This window comes from Dipodomys spectabilis, unplaced genomic scaffold, assembly GCF_019054845.1.
Source record: "Dipodomys spectabilis isolate Male_0828 unplaced genomic scaffold, ASM1905484v1 ptg000173l, whole genome shotgun sequence".
Lineage (NCBI taxonomy): Eukaryota > Metazoa > Chordata > Mammalia > Rodentia > Heteromyidae > Dipodomys > Dipodomys spectabilis.
In genome coordinates, this window is record NW_024870850.1 from 7,935,923 (window position 1) to 7,957,706 (window position 21,784).

Here is a 21,784-nt window from a genome sequence, read left to right on the forward strand (position 1 = left end):
CAGCGCCATCTTTGGCTTGGCCGTGCCATGCGGCCGCGCCATCTTTGGTCGGCTCCCGCAGCTCTCCACAGCTCCCCCTTTTTGTTTTATTAAGCGACAGGTAAGAGTAGAGGTTGGGCCTCTGTCTAAAACATTAATGAAAGGACCTTGCACTGGTCTTCGCCTGAGGGGCACCTTCCCCAGTGACGACCAGGCCCGTCCGATGCCTTTTTTGCAGAGGTGGGACCTTGGGCATCAACCCACTTGCAACCCAACATGCTCTTCTTGGGCTCACGCCAGGAAATGATTCCCATGTGCAGTGCGTTTGCCCAAGTGCAGTGCGTTTGCCTTACACCCTGTGCTATTCCGTTAACGTGGCAAGCCACGCGTGGGGGGACTGTCCGGCCTCAATGGCAGTGAAAGCCTGGACCACCATAGCCATACTCCTGCGCTGCGAGCTCCTAATCCGGCATATGCACCACAGGCACAGCAAGATCACCAATGCCAGGATACCGATAAGGGAGCCTAATCCCGCCCACTCCTTCAAATGATCCACAGCTGTCAAAATCCAGGAGGAAACATCTTGTAACAGGGCATCATCCATCCGGGTGGAGTTTACCACGACAATGGCCGATCGTAGCTGCAACATCAATTGGTCGAATTCTCCCGTCCAGTTGCCTAAAAGATAACTTGACAGTTGTTTAGACAAATTTGCTGCCTGAGTATAGTTATAGTACTGAATAGCAGTGATACAAAGCCCTTCATATTTTTGAATACATCCCAGCTGAGCCAACTGCCACATGATATCAACCTGTTCCTGCACAAGATCAATCCTTTGATTTAACAGCATCAGTCCTCCTTTTAATTGTGCAAAGGCCACTTGTTGTAAATCCAGAGCTCTGGCTGTAGTAGCCGACAAGTTATTTAAAGTTTGAGCCGTCTGCACAGTATGTGACATGGCGACAGCGGCAGCCGTCGCACCCGCAGCAGCCACAGCTATAGCAGTTACAATGGCCACTGTGATGCCAAAATCTCTCTTATGTCTAAACAAGGTTACAGCTTGAGAAGCATCTACTGGCACAGGCACCCAACGCGGAATGCGTGTAACTATGGCTAACGGATACTGAGAACTCCAGCAGGTAGCATAATAGCAGGTTTCATTAGTACAAGCACACACATCATCTGAGCATATAGAGATGTTGTTAATTACCAAAAACACAAAAGGGGAAACCACACACACAGGGGTAGGCTGATAGCTGATTACCGTATAATTTTTACTGAAACGACAATTGGCACCTATAGTATGGGCAGTACTAATCAAATTACAAGTCATGTTTGCTATAAAAAAGTGACCCCCTTGCAGCATAACTATAGGTTCAGCCTGCAAGCAACTTCCATTAAGACCACATAACAGCCAATTATTAAAGGGATTAATTCCAGCCCTAAATTGTACACTAGCATCAGACAAGACACTAGGGGAAAATGAAAAATGCTCAGACTCATCAGCCCAAATAACCTGTCGTGATTGGCAACCTGTCCAGGGCCAAGCCTCCCCCATACGGTCAGGCAGGCAAAAAGGGGCCCATTTAGGTTGTTTTACAGGCCACGGGTCTCTGCTTAACTTTAAACTTTCATAATATCTGCCTAAAACAGTACCAACGAATCCAGTAGCATTTGTCCAAGCCTCAGTTGATCTCGGATTTCCATACCAATATCTAACATAAGCAGCTGGGGAATGAGTCAAGGCTATGCAACTACCATTAAGGGTCACATCACTTAAGCGAAAGCATAACGTGCCCATCAAGTTAATTTTTCTAGCTTCACCAACCCCTGCCATTTCTTTATCCTCTGGGTAAAAGGGAAGGTTAAGAGTCTTATTTGTGGTGAAAAACTTAGGGAAAAGAGAGGCGTCATGTCTCACGGGCATGGGCCCCGGGAATGCAGACAGTATCCCCCACCTCAGTACCGCCTGTCTCTGTTGGATCATCAGGAGCTGTATGATCAGCAACGCAATCTTTTGTTTCTTCCGGGTTTCGTTCATCTTGGACTCGCCGCACAAGTCGTTCAGGCACCCACACTGGATCTGAACGATTCTGAGGAAAAACACAAACAGATCCTCGTGCCCATACCAGCACGGGGTCAGGCCCGTTCCAGAGCCCGGTGAGCACATCCTTCCACAAAGCCGATCCTAAGGCCGAAGGAGTGGAACTGTTGTGCCTATCCGCCGCTGAGCGACCAGCGTTATCCAAATTCAGAAAATTTAGGGTGAATAGTGTCATGGCTATTCTTTGTCTTGCCGTAGCCATCAGGGGTCCAGCTCCCCCTTTTTGTTTTTGTAACATTTCCTTGATAGTGCGATGAGCTCTTTCCACAATTCCTTGCCCTTGAGGGTTATAGGGCAGTCCATGCACCAGGGAAACACCCATTTGAGTGCAAAAAGAAGCAAAGCGCTGCCCAGTATAGGCTGGACCATTATCAGTTTTTAGCTGTTTTGGCATTCCCCAGGCTGCCCACGCTTCCAAGCAGTGAGATATTACATCAGTAGCCTTTTCTCCTGACAGGGGGTGGCAAATACAACACCCGAAAAAGTGTCAACAGAAACATGTAGATATTTTAAACGGCCAAATTCAGATACATGAGTTACATCCATCTGCCATACTTGTAAGGGTCTTAAACCACGTGGATTAACTCCAAACGTAGGGGGTTGATGGTAAATAATACATTGGGGGCACTCCTTTATCACTTGACGTGCATCCGCTCTAGAAAGGGAAAAGCGGCTTTGTAAAGTCCTGGCATTTACATGAAATTTGGCATGAAAATCTTTTGCTAAGTCAACAGAAGAAGCATGGAGCGCCCACTCAGCACGAGTGTGTGCATCAGCCAAGGCATTACCTTTTGTCAGTGGCCCTGGGAGGCCCGTATGTGCTCGAATATGCATTGGAAAAAAGGGTTCCTTGCGTTTCCATATAAGGGATTGTAACAAGGTAAAGGGAGCTAGAACAGAACTGGTAGCCTTTATTGTACCAACCGCTTCCAATATTTTTAAAGCATTTATTACATAGGCTGAATCTGATATTAAATTAAAAGGACAGGGGAAAGCTTTAAATACTTCAATTACAATCATCAACTCAACAATCTGTGGGTTACCGGGGACAAATTGATGCTGCACGGGGTCTTGGTTACCTGCAACATATTCCCCCTCATCCTGTTTTGGAGCCATCCGTAAATATGTTTATAGCCCCTCTAATAGGCTTTTGGGCAGTTACCTTTGGAAAAATCACTGGATGTTCCTTTACAAATCTTAGTAGGGGGTCTTTGGGCAAATGATTATCAATAACTCCTGGAAACATGCATCTCAAAATGGACCAATTATCAATAGTGGCACATAAAGTCTGAACTTGGTAGGCATTGTAAGGAACAATGATGGAGTGTGGATAAACTCCAAAAAATTGTAAACTCTGTTGAATTCCTTGTAGAGCTAAGCCCGCTACTGCCTCAGGGTAATATTCCAGCGCCTTTCCGGGGGAAACATGAGAATGTAACCACATCAACGGCCCCTTTTGCCAAAGTACCCCAGTTGGTTGGGCTTCAGTAGGAAGAATGCATAAATCAAAAAGTTGGCCATCTTGTAGCCTGTTTAAACAGGCGGCACTTAAAGCCTCCTCCACCCTTTTGAGAGCAAATCAGGCACTTTCAGTCAGGTCTCGTGGGGAGTTTAAATCTATATCTCCTTTTAGCATGTCAAATAAGGGTTTTAATTCATAATTTGGCAATTTTAAATACCCCCTTATCCAATTAATATCCCCCAACAATTTTTGAAAATCATTTAAAGTCTTTAAGTTATCTTTTCTCAGGGTCAATTTTTGAGGCACAATCGACCTGGGATGTATCTTAGCTCCCAGATACTCCACCACTCTGCCTGTTTGTGTTTTTTCTGGCACCAGATAAAGACCCTGTTTTCTTAAGGCAAAAACCAATTCTGCATAGGCCTTTTGTAATCCAGCCTCCTCCTTATGAGCTAACAAAATGTCATCCATATAATGGACCACCCTGAGTTTTGGATGCCTTTTTTTAACAGGAGCTATAGCCCTGCCGACAAACAACTGACACATAGTGGGGCTGTTGGCCATACCCTGAGGCAGCACGACCCACTCATATCTTTGGTCAGGTTCCTCATGGTTACAAGAGGGCACAGTAAAAGCAAAGCGCTCACAATCAGCCGAATGCAAGGGGATAGAAAAGAAACAATCTTTTATGTCTATTACCATAATAGGCCAATGGGCAGGAAGTGCAGAAAGCAAAGGTAACCCTCTTTGTACAGGGCCCATAATTTGCATTTGTGCGTTTATGGCACGCAAATCATGAAGTAATCGCCATTTACCTGACTTTTTCTTTATCACAAATATTGGAGTATTCCATGGTGAAACTGAGGGTCTCACATGACCCAGGGCTACTTGTTCTTCTACCAGTTTATGAGCGGCTAAAAGCTTTTCGGAGGATAGAGGCCACTGAGCTACCCATACAGGTTCCTCCATCTTCCAGGTAATGGGAATTTGATCCTCAGTGGCCCCTATGAAAAACCCAGCCCATGTCTATCAAGTTTTTGGTGGACATCAATAGGCTCTTTACAGCCTTGCAAGTTTTTTCCCAGTTCTTGCCCTGGGCAGTAGCCCATTCGTAACATCATTTCCTTTGAGGTAGGAGAATATTCATTACTAAGGCAAAACCCCATCTCTTTTAGTAAATCTCTACCCCACAGGGAGACAGGCAATTCTAAAACATAAGGCTGGATGTTTCCAGAGTGTCCTTCTCCATCCTTCCAGTTGAGGGGTCTTGCACTTAAGTCAGGAGCTTTGGCATAGCCTAGCCCTCTCAGGGTTTGTTCTGAGGCCTGTAATGGCCACCCTTTTGGCCAATCCTTTTTTGCAATAATGCTACAATCGGCCCCTGTGTCTAACAGTCCTATAATCTTTTTTCCTTCAATCTCCAGCTCAAGCATGGGTCTCTGATCTAAATCCAGAGCTAGGTACACTGACTAAATTCCGGAGGAGCCAAAACCCTTTTCACCTCTCTCAGACTGTATGGCAGGAAATTTTTCATGTAGGCTAGGTAAGAGTAACAATTGGGCAATTCTATCTCCAGGGGAAATTGCTACAATGCCTTTTGGGGCTTCTACCATAATTTTAACTATACCTGTATAATCTGGGTCAATAACTCCTGGGTGAATTTTAAGCCCTCTAAGGGCAACAGAAGACTGGCCAATTAGTAACCCCACCGTGACCCGTTCTAAAGGACCTTGAAAATCTGACTCTATTAACTGAACACCCATTTGTGGGGTCAGTACGAGTCTGGTGGTGGCACGGAGGTCCAGTCCCGCTGAGCCTGTAGTGGCTCTCCGCGGTTCTTGGGATGCCTCAGGGTGGGCCATCCTTCTTGGGGAATTTCCTCGTTTGAGCTCTCCATTGCCCCATACATTTGCGGGCCCTGGGGACGGGGGCCCCTCTGCCCGTTTTTTGGCTGCGTGATGAGGCCCAAGGGCTGGCCATTAGCATCTTTGACTGATCTACATTCATTGGCCCAATGCTTTCCTTTTTTACATCTGGGGCACAGCCCTGGCTGTTTACCTGTTGTAACTCCTCCAACTCTTTCGGGTCCTTTTCTCTCTGGGCAATCTCTCTTGAGATGACCAGCCTTGCCACACCTGAAGCATACTCCAGATGTCGCTCCAGAGTTTCTCCCCCGCCTATTTGAATACTGTAGTACTGCAGCGGCAAGGCCTGCATTAGTTAGAGGTCCTCCCAGCTCTCTGCACACTTTCATCCAGGCCTCCAACCCTCTATGTTTATGTGGGGTAATGGTGGCTTTACATTCTTTGGTACATTGCTCATAGACTAATTGTTTTATAAGAGGCATGGCCATGTCAGGGTCCCCAAAAATTTTGCCTGCTGCTTCCACCATTCTGGCCACAAAATCTGAAAAAGGCTCCGTAGCCCCCTGCAGGATCTTGGTGAGATTGCCACTAACTTCCCCTTTATTTGGTAGTGATTTCCACGCCCTAATGCAAACATCATTTATCTGTTGATACACTTCAGGGGGATATCCTATCTGAGCATTAGCAAAGCGACCTTGTCCCAAGAGCATATCTCTGTCTCAAGCCGGGTTAACGTTTACTTGATTGATGGCTGCCTGTTCACTACAAAATTCCAGCATAAATGCCCTCCAATCCAAGTACTGGCCTGGACTCAAACATGCCCGTGCTAGGCTTGCCCAATCAGAGGGAGTCATGCAGTATCTCTTTATAGCCTCCACTTGAGCTATGGTAAAAGAGGCTGTAATCCCATGCGTCCGAACAGATTCAGCCAGGGACTTAATTACTTTAAATTCTAGAGGCTCATGAAATCTCTGTTGATTACCGTCTTGAAAAACTGGGAAGGCAAGTTCTGCTCGGGCAGTCCGCCAAGTATCCGGGCAAAAGGTATGCCCATTGGCTCCATGTTGATATGGAGGAGGACCTAAGGGGACTTGACCGGAAGTTCCTTTTACGTCATCTAAAGGGGCCTGACCAAAAGTTCTTTCCACATCCTCATTAAGCACAGGTTGGCTTAGCTTATGTTTTCCCTTTTTTATACGACTCCTTTTCATCTGTTGAATAAGTGCTCTCACTTCTTCCTCCTCTAGCTCGCTGGAACTTTCTCTTTCCCATTTCAGCTCAACAGATCTGGGTATAGTTGCCCCCTTTTGCCCTGTTTACTGTCTCCCTTTTCACTGATCGCCTTCTCTGACCTCTCCTCCTGTAACTGCTCCAGTGCTGACTGTCCATTTTCTATAACCTCACAGCAGCGCTGGTCCTCCAGGCAGCCCCTTATCAGTTTCCAAATGGTGCGGACTCCTGCCTTTAATGTGCCCTGTTCATAGGCAAAGTCCAAATCCCTCCCTAATTTTTCCCACGAGGCTACTGTAAGGCTCCCGGACACTATGAACCAAGGAGCTACAATGTTGCATTCTTCAAGGAAACTCTGTAAAACACCCTTCTTAAACTTTAGTCCTTTTGAGCGTAGGAGCTCATTCTGGGCCAGAAAAATTGGATGAGACGTCGCGGCGCCCATCTTCGTTATAAAAATTTTATCTTTTTTTACTCCCTTTTTTATTTTTTATATTTATATTCTTACTTTCACTTTAGGTCTTTATTTTTTCCCGGGTTTCTGCTCTCTCTTTATCTACAGAGAAGAGCCCCGTATTATGCCTGCTTTAATCGCAGATTCCCACTTACCTGGGAACTTACCGGTGCACCGCCCTGACGGCCAAGAGTTCTGGATCCCTTGTGGAGTTAGGTCCCCTTACGGGCCACCACTTGTCGCATCCACCTCGACCAGCAAGGAAGACACGACCCGGGATTCTTCTCAAAGCAGTTTATTCAGGAACCTTGATTATTAGCTTCTCTCTCGCCCCGCACCTGCACTCTGGTTATAAGCCTCCTGGATGGCCAATCCTGAGGTGCCACGTGGCATATACCAATAGGGTCGCAAACACGGAAGCAAGCCAGCAGCCAAGCCATAGCCATATAAGGAGTTGTTTTTCACAGAGAGCACTCGCCATCGGGAAGGCGGAAGGTGGAAGCCAGCGCCATCTTTGGCTTGGCCGTGCCATGCGGCCGCGCCATCTTTGGTCGGCTCCCGCAGCTCTCCACATTTCTGTTCACATATTTTCTATTTTTCTATATAACTGAGTGTATTTTACTAGAAAATCTCTCATTCTCTCTTCTTTGTTTAAGAATTTAAGAGCACGATGTTAATCTGTTGCAGTTTCCAACAGGAATCTATGAATGTATTTTTTGGGGAAGAAATGTGAGTGTACCAAAATAACTACAGTTGTCCAAATGAGCAGCTGCAGCAATAGTTTGCTTATTGGTCATTATTTCTTATTGAAATCCAAAAATACAGAGTATACAATTGGCCAAGCAGAGCCTTGTCATCCCAGTCCCTAAGAATCCTCAATAGTAATGGATGGAGAATGGGAATCCTTTATAAGAAGAGAAAAAACTCCCTAAGAGAGGACAAAACATCAGATAGGCTCAGACTTCAAAACTCTCAATGATCTTTACAATTCCATGAGAACAAGAATGATTCAGAAGACTCCCTAAGAAATCAAAGTGTTGAGGAGCTTGAAGTAGGAATATTGTCAGGCCACCACCACATTGTACAGCCAGGAGGAGTCCAATAGACAAACAAGCGCATGTCTCTGAGTCCAGAGATCTTGATGTCATTCCATGCTGTAGCTGTGGCTCAGTGAAGTGACATCACCCACACATGCATGACAGAGATACACATAGTGCTGTCTCTAATTCTGCTGGACCATGGATGGAAAACAGAAAAGCATCTGCACAGAGACAGAAATCTCTGGAAGCCAAACAGATTATCCCACTTACAATGACTCAAAGAAGAGAGTGCTCACTGTTCTGTATAGGTGCTCATTTAATGATTGCCACTTCTGGTTTTCAGTGGTCCATTGGAGAGAAGAGTTTCAAGGAATTCCCTGCTTGGGATGGCTTTGAACTGCAATCCTAAGATCTCAGCATCCCGAGTAACTGGGATCATAGGCATGAGGCACCAGCACCCTGCCATTGATGCTGTTTTGATAACTGAGTTCCAGACTTTCAATATGATTGTGATAGTCCCTCTGCAGTACTCAGAAAGAGTTTAGAATAATACAGGTAATGTAGTTTGGGGAAGACATTAACAGGATCAGAGCCAGTACAGTATAGGTAGAAAGAAAAAAAATTTTGGTTACCCATTCTGGTAACAAAACATAACTATAAGAAAGTATAAAACATAGGGAACTGAAGCATTCACACAAGTGGTGAAATAATTTTTACTGCGCTGTCCTACCATCTGGCTACCCAAAACAATTATGTTGATATTCATGAGTAAGAGGTGGTATTTCCAAGACTCTTCATGTATCAAATACATCAGTACTTACTCGGTAGAGATGCTTCTGTCTTTAGACACAACCAAGGATCTCTTCAAGTCTGGTGCATAGGGAAAGCTCAGCCTCCATCCTCAGGACTGACAGACCAGGAGCAGGCTAGTGCCAGCCTCTGTTCCAGAGGACCACAAATGTCCAGGAGATGCTCAAGTGAAGGTGGGAAAGGATGGACTCATCATTAATCTTAGGAAAATCAATCTCTAGAGCTCACAGTTAGCAAACTTGTGTATTTTATTGGACCAAATTACTAAGGACTTCCAAACAGAAATGGAAGAAGAGAAAAGAGATGAATAGTCACACTCCATTTTTGGAGGAGATCTCGTTAGCTATGCTGGTAAAAGGTAATGTGTCCTTTCTTCCGTTGCTTCATTTTCTGCTTATTTTTTTTAAGATCCAGTGATGTTCAATCTCCATTTGATTGGACTAAATTACATATCACAAACGTAAACAAGTAAACGAAGTAAACAATTAAACAAGACCCAAGAAATAAAGGACCTCTTCTTACTTTTCACATAATTTCTAAATCACTCTGTGTTCTTGACCCCATATACGCTGAATAGGCATGCACATCTGAGGGAAGCTAGGAGGAGGGCAAAGAAGTAGAGGAAAATGGGTGAAAAAAATACAGCAGAGGGCCCATCAGCGGCACTGATCATTGATGAAAGTGAACTAAGCAACTCAATAGTGATGATGGGAGGGAGGGAATGAGAGAGAAAGAGGAAACAGCTGATACTGAGCAAAAGGAAAGAAATGTACATATCACACAATTTGGGAAAAACAGTTTTATTGTTAAAGTCTGTAGAGTTCATAAGCTTTGTAGATCAAGAGGATGACAAGATGCATTGTGAAGGTTAAAATGTGTTAGTGACTTTAGCTAAGTATCATTATGCCACAATAGTGTGAAATTTATGTAATTACATAATCTCAAAAAAGAAAAAGTGTTACTCTTAAAATTTGGACTAAAACCTTAGGTAATGTGTATTAAATTTTCACATTCTTGTGGAAATCTATTATTAAATTCATTTTGAATTTCTATATTAGACATAATTTTTTGCGAGCCAGACACCAGTGGCTCTCTTAAAAGACTTGGATCTGAGGATTACAGTTCAAAATTAGCCTGGACAGAAACATCTATGAGACTCCATCTCTAACTTACAAGTAAAAATATAGGACAGGAGGTATTTGTCAAATGTTAAAATGCCACATGTGTATTACAAAGCCAAGAGAGGGAGCTTGGGGCCCTGACTTCCAGGGCTCATACACACACATACACACAGACAAACACACACACACACACACACACACACACACACACACACACACACAGACGTTTTTCATATTGAAAACATAAATTCATCTTTAATTCCCTTTACTTTTGCCATCCAACTCCAATAAACGTCAATCCTGTATTTAAATTTTTTAAAGAAAATGCAAGTGGTATCATTTCTCACGAGGGTCTGTGGATGCCATAGTGAGCAGTGCCAATGATGGCAAAGGCTCAACAGAAACATGGAGAAAAGAAAGGGTGAAGACAGACAGACAGACAGAATAGCCAATATATTAAAACCACACAATCATTAAATGAAAATCATCCCAAACTGTGAGAGCAGGAGAACAAAAGAAAAGAGAAGCCCACGCGTGGCAGGTGAGACACCTCAACCCAGAGAGGGGGCAGAATAGCAGCAATAGACTATGGATCCCACCCTTGTCCCCTGGGCCTGCTGCTCAGGATCTGCCCCGTGTTGTTGTTGCTGAATCTGCGCCCAGATACGGGCAAGGCCCTGCGGTATTCCAGAACCACATGCAGTCCCTCATGCTCAAGGCCCAGGTCTCCTTCCTATGATGCTCATTGCCCCATGCCCCAGGGCATGCTGAGAGTATCCTTCACCTTCTAGGACCCTGAGCCCCATCTTCCCCCAGAGTCGCCAAATCATGCGCAGGAGCTGGGCAGCTCAGACATGCTGCTTGTCATGTGTGGGGACCACTTGATGGTCGCGGTGAAGCTTGTACCCTAGGTTGGTTGGCCTGGTAGGGGTGGTTCAGGAAGTTCCCAGAGGCAGAAGCCAGACTCCTGCTCTAACAGGTGGTGAATGGCTCATGAACCAACTAGACTGGGATAATGCGATCCGGAAGTCTCTTGGCAATGCACTGGTAGCTTCCACCAGCCAAAGGGATAGGAGGTAGAAATTCTCGAACTGGCTGTGAGAACAGCCAATGGTAAGAATATTGGCTTGTGTTTTACAGTTTTCTTATTTTTCTTCTTCTATTTTGCAACTTCTTGGCAATACTAACCCATCCAAACTTATATTTGCCTTCTTTTTTCCCCACAGGATTCCTTTGATAAAACAATCGTGGAGTGTGTGTTCTGATTTTCTATTTTCCTATAGACATCTTTCAGATAGATGATGTGCATAATGTGCAATTTAATTTGCATACATATTTTAACCATTGTGGTTTCCTTTAAAGGACAAAGAAAAAAATAGCACCTAATTTAAGTTTTCCTGGCTTTGGTTAGATATTTACTTCAATGTAAAACCTAATTTATGTTACTCAATTCTTTTTTTGTTGGTCACAGTACTTAAAATCTGAGCCTAGGCTCGGTCCCTCTGTTCTTCAGCTCAAGGCAGGCACTTTACCACTTGAGCCACAGCACCATTCTCAGTTTTTCTGAGTGGTTTATTGGAGATAAGAGTCTCACAGAATTTTTTGCACAAGGTGGTTTTCAATCATCCTCATATTTCAGCTTCCTGAGTTGCTAAGATTACGAGTTTGAGCCACCAGCTCCCAGCTATTGCTCAATTCATTTTTTATTATTGTTGCTCAATTCTTTACACACTAAAATCCAATGTATGAGTTTTTGTACCTAAAAGTTGTTTTCCTTCAAATATTACCTGAAGAAAGTTACAAGAGTGATATGTAAAGTCATGCAATCAGCTGCATTTTGAAAACACCAAGAGATGGTCTGAGATCCCTCAAGTTTGTTAAGTTTGGACTCTTCATGCAATGTCAGTCTACATGTGATTCTCCTGTCCTCTCTGCTTTAAAACCAAATGGGAAATATCAATTTACAGCCAGTTTGTCTAAGGATTGCTACTTTACATCTTTTAAAATGTCATTTTGAGATTGAATGTTTTCAAAGAGTTAATTAAACATGTAGTTTTTAAAAACTCAATAAGGAATCCAGGTGACAGTGATTACACACCTGTAATCTTAGCTACTCTGATGGCTGAGATCTTAGGATAAGGGTTCAAAGCCAGCCCATGCAGGAACTCCATGAGACTCTTATCTCTAATTAACCACCAGAAAACAAAAAGTGGTACTGTGGCTCAAGTGGTAGAGCACTCTTTTTGAGCTGAAGACTGAGGGACAGCACCCAGGCCCAGAGTTCAAGTCCCATGACTGAGGAAAGTTAGTAAATGAAAGCCTTGAGAAAGGGAATTGATGAAAGAAATTGGTTTCATTTGTATAAAAAATGATTTCAGCAAAAATTGTCTTCAATTTTTATACCCACAAGATGTTCAAGTAACTAGCAAATGGCATGAGTACATCTTGAGTGTCATAATATACATCTTATTATAAAATAATTGGCAATAAGTAAGCTGATTGATTATCAAGAAAATTAATAATAACAGAAGATGGCAGAGGAGAAACTGGAGGATAAACAAGCTCTCACATATAAAGCAGTGTTAGTGTTCCAGTAAACAGTCCTAGGCCAGAGAATCACACCAAGTGTGCCATCACAGTACAGAGAGTTTGGCCAGAGAGGGAAAATCCAGGCAAGGAGACACATCTGAGCACTTTCTGATAGCTGCAGCAAGCGGCACTAGCCGCAGCCACCATACCTACAACAGACAGCATCCGGGACAAAGGCGCCAGATGCAGCAGGCGAGTGGATTCTACTCAACACCAGCAAGATCTGACAAGGAGCAGATCTTCATCCTGCAGAGTAGTATCCTGACATCCTCATTCCTTCTCAGGGAGCAGAGGCAGGAAGGCCACCCCTCCCCTACCCCACCGGAGTTCTCCATCTTTGATACTGACAAAGGCCTGGCTGAGCAGCTAGCTTCAACACAGGCCTTGGAAGGAAATAATTGGAGTAATTAGCAGGTCCCAGAACACTGACCTGACCTGCCAGGCTCAGCTCCACCCAGGCAAAAGTCACCCAGCCCAGGCAGAAGTCGCTCCACCCCCAGAGGAGTGACTTTCTTCACTGAGTAAACAGAGTCAGGGGATGCTCCTCCATACAGCAGCCTAGACAAGCAATTGAAACTCAGTAAATATAAACCATGAGAATGGCTCCAGGATGGGCTCAGTGAGTTTCTCTGTGAGTTTTCCCCTCAGGGAAAAGCTACTGTTTGCTCAAAGGCTTCAACCCTACCCAGAACCTAGGCTCAACACAGCATCTCCAAACTAGAGGAAACAGCCACCGACCTCTTTTGTGATACTCAAAGCAGATCTCCCTCCCACTGAACTAGACTGAGAGGAGGATCACACAATCCAGGGTAAAGCAGAGCATTTTTCTGCCTGCTCAAACAAACTGACAAGAAAAAAATCAAGTCATAGGAAAAACAAACACCACAAGCAGACCAGAGATTCCACCAAGAAACTGGTTACAGACACAAAGGAGATAGAGGATCTTCCCATTACCCCACCCCCCAAAAAATCAGGAATTCTTTCTCAGAACTTTTATTAAATTTTTAATTTTTAAAAAATAAACAATATTTTTAATATCTTTTTTCCTCTTATAATTTTCATGTTAGGTATATATGTGTGTGTGTGCTTTTTTTCATCTCTTTTGATCTTTTGGTCCTTTTTTTTCTTCATAATTCCTTTTTTTCCCTTATTTTTTTTTGTGACTTAATTGTTGTTCTGGTCATCCTCAGATATATACCCATCATCGATTATTAGACCTTATCCCCCATTGTGTACATATTTAATCCAGAAATTTATTACTCAATTCAATACTTCCTAGCCTTAAATTCTTTAATAGCAGTATTATCTCTTTAACCCTATGTAATTTTATAAGAATTTTTATTGTTTACTTGTTCATATCTCCTTTCTATCCCTCCACTCCTCTCATTCTATCCCTTTCTTCTCACAATTTCACTTAGATAAATTTTAAGTTTCACTTTTTAAATTGACATTTTGTTTTCCAGTTTTTCTTGTCTCTCTTTTTTCTCTCTCTCTCTTCTATTACTCTGTCCAACCCATTTCCCTCTTTGAGAGTAGGACTTGGTTAATTTCACTCTCCCTTTACCTCTCCACATCACTCTAACCCTATTTTTCCCACATTTTTCCCTAAAGCTAATAATTTCTGGTTAGCAAAATTCTTCTTTGCTGTTCTTAGCTCATTTATCCATAGTTGTTTGATGATGAATAGATTGTATCGGTTGTACTATATTATATCTGCAGCCTTTTGACTGTGCAAGTACAGGACGTTGTTGGTGCTTGACTTAAAATAGTGTTCTAGCACAAAATTGGCGTTACTTTCATACCAAATGGGCAGAAAAAGTCAGACAAACACAAGGAAAACGGCAAGTCTAGGTATCACAGATCCCACTCATGATAATCAGGTGACAGAACAGATAATGAATAATCCAGAGGAGAGTTCCCAAAAAGCTCTACAAACACTACTGCTAACATGATGAATGAAAAGATTGAAAACCTACAAAAGACAGTGTGAGCATGATAGGGAGCAAGAGGAGGCAAACAAAAGGTCAATAGAGGAATCTTATGAGTGTGAAGAAGCTATTCAAAGATTAATACAGGAATTGCATGATCAGGTTGAGAACACTCAAAGAGAAATAAAGGATTTGTGTGAGCAGGCTGAGAACAAAGAAAACTACAGGCATTGGGTGAACGCGAGGAAGCTAATCAAAGAGTAATTCAGGAATTGCAAGAGTGGGATGAGAATAGACAAAGATCAATAGAGACATTCATGGAATCCATAAACAGACAGCTGAAAGAAGTCAGGGAGACCACAAAGGGAATGCTGAATGGAGCCCAACAGAGAGAATGGGAGTCCAAGGAAACCATAACCATTCAACTAAGTGATTTGAGAATAAACACTGAACACCAAATTAAGGAAATAAAGAAGTTCATACAAGATCTAAAACAAATTTCCAACTAAGAATTTGAAGCCATCAAAACCAATCAATTAGAACGAAAATAAATTTAAAAAATGTATGAAGCCTTGACAATTGGTAAGACCATGCAGAAAATTGAATCTCGGGGATTGAAGACAGCCTACATATTATAGAGAAAGAGTATACACCTATCCAAGACAAATCCAAGCAATAGGACAGATCTATTCAACATTTGGAAGACACCATCAGAAGGCCTAATCTAAGCATAATGGATGTAGAGGAGCACCTAGAGGCACCTAGTCTAGGAAATTTGGATAACAGGATCCTAGTAGAAAATTTCCCAAACATGCAAAAAGATAGGCCTATTCAGATACAAGAAGCTTTTAGAACCCCAAATAGACCACACCAGAACAGGACATACCCCTGTCACATTATAATCTGCAAAGGATCAATTGAGACCAAAGAAAAGGTCCTTCAAGCAGTCAAGGAGAAAAGAACAATCACATATATAGGGAAAATAATTAGAACCACCTCAGATTTCTCAGCAGAGACAACTAAAGCAAGAAGACCCTAAAATGTCATATACCACTCCCTAAAGACAGACAATTATCAACCAAGAATACTGTACCCAGCTAAACTCTCCTTCATAACCAAAGATCAAATAAAAACCTTCCAAAGCAAAGAAAAACTGAAACAATATATCTCCACCAAACCAGCCCTACAAAAGATACTTAAACATGTCCTACACACAGAAAACCAACAAGACCACAATAAAGGCCAAGAAATGGCACCCAAACGGAGAATCCAAGAACCATAGGAAGAACCCAGTTGCTGCAGCACCCAAGAAGATGGATAACATGGCAGGAACTCCCAAACACCTCTCAGTTCTATCTCTTAACATTAAGGACTTAACTCTCCAATTAAGCGGCATAGACTGTCTAGCTGGATTAAAAAGCAAGATCCTTCTATCGGCTGCCTTCAGGAGTCACACCTTGCCCATAAAAACAGACACATTTTAAAGGTGAAAGGCTGGAACAAAATCTACCAAGCAAATGGCCCCTATAAACAGGCAGGAGTTGCAATCCTAATATCAGATAAAACAGACTTCAAATTAAAATTAGTAAGAAGAGATAAAGAAGGTCGCTACATATTAATTAAGGGATCTCTCCTTTAGGAGGATATTACAATTCTAAATGCTTATTCACCAAACAACAGAGAGCACCCAAATTTATCCAAGAAACACTACTTTCCCTCAAATATCACATAGATCCAAAGACTTAATTGTTGGGGACTTTAACATATCACTATCCCCACTAGAAATATCAATTTTCAAAAACTCAACAGAGAAACCGCAGAGCTAAACAACTGCATAGATTAATTAGATTTAACAGACATCTACCGAATATTTCACCCAGCAGCATCAGAATACACATTTTTCTCAGCAGCACATGGAACATTTTCCAAAATAGACCACATTTTAGATCACAAAGCCAACTTGTCCAAATTCAGAAACATTGAAGTTATACCTTGCATTCTCTCAGACCACAAGGGAATAAAATAAAAACTCAACAGCAAAAGCCACTAAAGAAGTCCTGTAACACATAGAAGCTGAACAACACACTGTTGTATCACCAGTGGATATTGGAAGAGATTAGAAAGGAAATTCAAATGTTCATGATGTTCAACAAAAATGAATACATAAATTACCAGCTCCTTGGGGACACAACAAAGGCAGTGCAAGTTTATAGCTCTGAGTTCCTACATCAACAAATTGCAGAGATCTGAAACCGACAATTTAATAAGAGCAGCAAGATAAACCCCAATTAAGTAGACAGAAAGAAACAATTAAAATTAAATCAGAATTCAATGAAATAGAATTAAAAAAAAAGAAAGAATCAACACAGCAAAGTGTTGATTCTTTGAAAAAATTAACAAAATTGACAAACCCTTAGCAAATCTTATCAGAAAAAGAAGAGAACACACCCAAATAAGTAAACTCAGGCATGAGAATGGAAACCACCACAGAAAAAAAACAAGATTCAGAACGTTATAATGGAATACTTCTCAAAACTTTATGCTAATAAGTTTGAGAACTTAGCAGAAATGGTCCTTTTCCTTGCAAATATCGACATGCCAAAACTAAACCAAAACGAATTAAACCATCATAAAAGGCCCATATCAAGCATTGAAATAGAAACAGCAATAAGAGACCTCCCATCTAAGAAAAGAAAAGGACCAGATGTGTTTAGAGAAGAATTCTACAAGGCCTTCAAAGCAGAGTTCACACCTATACTCCTCCAACTCTTCAATGAAATTTAAAGAGAAAGTTCACTACCGAACACATTCAAAAAATTTTAGACCAATAGACTTCAACAATTCATCCAAAAAACCATACACCACGGTTAAACAGGATTCATTCAGGGATACAAAGCTGGTTAATATAATTCATTACATCAATAAGAGCAAGCATAAGAACCACATGGTTATCTCAGTAGATGCAGAAAAGGCATTTGAGAAGATCCAACGCCTCTTTATAATGATTATGAAAAATTAGGAATCCTGGGAACAGTCCTCTACAATACAATAAAGTCTGTATATGACAAATCTACAGCCAGCATTATACTTAATGGTGGAGAACTAAAGCCAATTCCTCTTAGCTCAGGAGTGAGATAAGGATGGCTACTCTCTCCACTTCTCTTAAATTTAGTATTAGAATGCCTAGGTACAGCAATAAGACAAGATGCAAGCATAAAAGGAATCCAAATAGGGAAAGATGAAGTAAAACTCTCCCTCTTTGCAGATAACATGATTTTATATTTAAAGAACCCCCGGACTCCACTCACAAATTACTCAAGCTGATTCAAAACTTTGGCAAAGTAGAAGGGTATAAAATTAGCCCTCAAAAAAGCAATGGCTTCCCTGAATTCCAACAATGAGAAAAGTGTAGCTGAAATCAGGAAAGCTACTCCATTAGTTAAATAGCCACACAAAAAATAAAAAACCTAGGAATTAACTTAACCAAAGAAGTGAAGGACCTTTATGATGAAAAATTTGAAAAACCTGAAAAAAGAAATCAAAACAGAACTTAGAAAGTGGCAAAAACTCTCATGCTCCTGGATTGGAAGGATCAACATAGTGGAAATGGCAATACTTCCTAAGGCTATCTACAAATTCAATGCGATACCTATAAATATTCCAACCTCATTCTTCAAGGAAATAGAACAAGCAATCCAAAAATTGATATGGAACAATAAAAGACCCCGAATAGCAAAAAACAATCCTCAAAAGAAAGTACAGTGCTGGAGGAATATCAATACCAAATTTCAAACTCTACTATAAAGCCATAGTAATCAAAAGAGCTTGGTACTGGCACAAGAACAGACCTCAAGACCAATGGAATAGGACTGAAAACCCATACATGAACCTACAGATATATAGCCATCTAATCTTCAATAAGGGAGCTAAAAATAGAAGGGAAGAAAGACAGCCTCTTCAGTAAATAGTCATGGCAAAATTGGTTAACTACTTGTAGAAAACTAAAGCTACATCTTTATATAACACCCTGCACCAGAATCAACTCCAAATGGATCAAAGACCTCAGAGTCAAAGCAGACACTCTGAAAACATTACAAGATGGAATAGGAGAAACCCTAGGTTTCCTTGGTATAGGCCAAAATTTTTTTAATACAGACCCAGAAACACAATGAATCAAACAAAGGTTGGACAAATGGGATTGCATGAAATTGCAGAGCTTCTGCATGGCAAAGGACATAGCTAGAAAGATCAACAGACAGCCCAAAGGATTGGGAGAAGATCATAACTAGCCACACAACGGATAAGGGTCTCATATCTAAAATATACCTAGAACTCAAAAAATTAAATCCCCCAACAACAAATCCTCAAAGAAACAACAGCCCAATAAATAACTGGGCTACAAACTTAAAGAGAAACTTCTCTGAAGAGGAAAGAAGGATGGCCAATAGACACATGAACACATGCTCAGCCTCCCTAGCCCTAAAAGAAATGCAAATCAAAACAACATTGAGATACCACCTCACCCCAGTTAGAATGGCTATAATCAAGAACTCTAATAACAACAGATGCTGGAGGGGATGTGGACAGAAGGGCAGTTTACTGCATTGTTGGTGGGAATGTAAACTTGTTCAACCACTTTGGAAAGTAGTATGGAGGTTCCTCATAAGACTTCATATAGAGCTCCTCTAAGACTCAGCAATCCCAGTTTGGGGCATTTACCCAAGTGATCACAAACAAGTCCATACTAAAGCTACCAACACAACAATGATTATTGAGGCATTTTTACCATAGCTAAGATATGGAACCAACCCAGATGCTCCTCCGTAGATGAATGGATCAAGAAACTGTGGTATACATACACAATGGAATTCTATTCCTCCAACAGAAAAAATGGCATTGCCCCCTTTGTTAGGAAATGGAAAGACTTGGAAAAATTGTATTAAGTGAAGTAAGGCAGGCCCAAAGAGACATAGGTCCCAAGGTTTCCCTTCTTTGCAATAACTAGTACATGTCTGACACAAACAGAAACTGTCAGACAAGTTGATGTTTGGTGAAATTAACCCCAAGGTAAGGATTCAATGGTTTTTTTACTTTCTTGCAATTGTTTCCAACATATTTATAAGATGATATCTTTGTTACTTTGCATATACCTCCCACATGGTATAACCCTTCTTTCACTGTATTTGATGTTGGTATAATTTGTGGAGGGTAAAGGAAAAACCAAATTGCTTAAATAGAGTTACAGGTGGACGCATTGCAACAATTAGATGTACAAGACATTATGTGGAAAAACGAACTTTGCAACTTTGGCAGTGGAGTAGGGGGGTGTGGAAAGGGGAAGGGATGGGAAGGGGAAACAAAGGAGGAGGCAACAATGCTTGATAAGAAATGTACTCAAGATCTTGCCCATGTAATTGTAACCCCTCTGTATGGAATTTTCACAAAAAAAAAAATAAAAGAAAGAAAGAAGGAAAGAAAGAAAGAGAGAAAGAAAGAGAGAAAGAAAGAGAGAAAGAAAGAGAGAAAGAAAGAGAGAAAGAAAGAGAGAAAGAAAGAGAGAAAGAAAGAAAGAAAGAAAGAAAGAAAGAAAGAAAAGAAAGAAAGAAAGAAAGAAAGAAAGAAAGAAAGAAAGAAAGAAGGAAAGAAAGAAAGAAAGAAAGAAAGAGGAAGAAGACAGAAGAGAAGAAAGGAAGGAAGGAAGGAAGGAAGGTAGTAGCTTACCCATGTAATTGTAACCCCTCTGTATGATATTTTCAAAATAAAAAAAGTTTTAAAATAAAAAATATAGAAAAAATGAGATAAAATATAAAAAAGAAAAGAAATTTAATAATAGCAGACGCTATTGAAGATGTTGCCAAAAAATATGTTATAACACCGTTGGTAACATAATATGACAAAAGATATATTTTATTATATGCACATTACACACACACAAATAGTGGTGTTTGTTATGTTTATGTTTATATATGATGAGTGTTTATCATGACACTACTTAGAAGCTGAGTTTCAGAACCACACTCCATTCCAATCAACACATGAATGGAAAAAGTGAATTGAGTAATACAGACATAATGGTGTCTTGAGCATGCAATTATATGTTTGAGTCAGAAATACGGGAAAGTGGAGATCATCGTGTTCAGTTAATCACCCTGACAAATGCAGCAGTGGTATATACTGGACACCATGTGAAAAATGAAGCTTACAACTTGTGGATGGGGAAGAGAGGGGAAAACTGAGTAACATTATAAAAACATAAACATACTCATTTCCTGACTTACATAATGGTAACACCTCTGTACAACATATTGACAATACAGACAGACAGACCGACAGACAGACAGACAAACAGACAGACAGACAAACAGACAGACAGAGAGACTGACAGGTAGAGAGAGATGGATAACACCCAACATAGATCCCCAAGTTTTCTCTCATTTTTGAAATGTAGGGAGAAGAAGGCTTACAGTACTAGAGTAGATATTAGTGACAATGAAGTAGAAATTGTTAGCTTCGCCACCAAGAAAACCTGATACATGGTTCAGGCAGAAAAAGCAAACTGCCTACATGCAGGAGATGGAAGAGCATGGAAAAGACAGAGGAAAAGGAAAAAGAGAAAAAGAGAAAGAGAGAGAAGGGGACTTGTGCTGAGCCAGGACCACAGCGGATGTGGAAATGACTACAGAGTCTGGGGAAATTCTCACTGTCCTATGGAGGCTTGACCAGGGTGGTACAGGAAGTGACTTCTGTGGATGAACAAGTGAACACAGAGTGTGGGGTCCTCTACTGAATCACAGTCAGGTGACTGACAGGTGATTACTGGTTTCAGGCAGGTGAAGGGGATGTGGGGAGGGGCTGTTCTCTTGGACAGATTTAACAGAAATAGAGTAATAGATGAAGAGAACAGGATAAATGTTTCTCTTCTGAGCCAGCCACAGGTGGCTCATACTGGTAATCCTGGGTATAGAAGCAACAAAGATTTCTACCTCAGAACCCAAGTCAGGCTAGGCCCCAGCAATGGTGCTCTTGCAAGGTCTTGCTGGCTACCAACACCAAATAGCATTTGCATCCTTACATTTCCAACTTACATTTGCCAAGCCCTTCCCCATAAATATATGCAGCCAAATCACATAACCGGCCACCATGGTGAACTCTGTGCAGAGCAGGACCCTATGCTGTGACCTTGGTTTCAATTCTATTATGAG

The 21,784-nt window shown here is 41.5% G+C and overlaps 1 non-coding gene across 1 annotated transcript; it reads left to right on the forward strand.

The window, feature by feature from the left end:
* Positions 1-10,390: 10,390 nt before the first annotated feature.
* On the forward strand, positions 10,391-10,476 carry LOC122120021. Its single transcript, XR_006149643.1, has one exon. It is a non-coding gene; the product is annotated as a small nucleolar RNA SNORD35 (small nucleolar RNA).
* Positions 10,477-21,784: the final 11,308 nt, after the last annotated feature.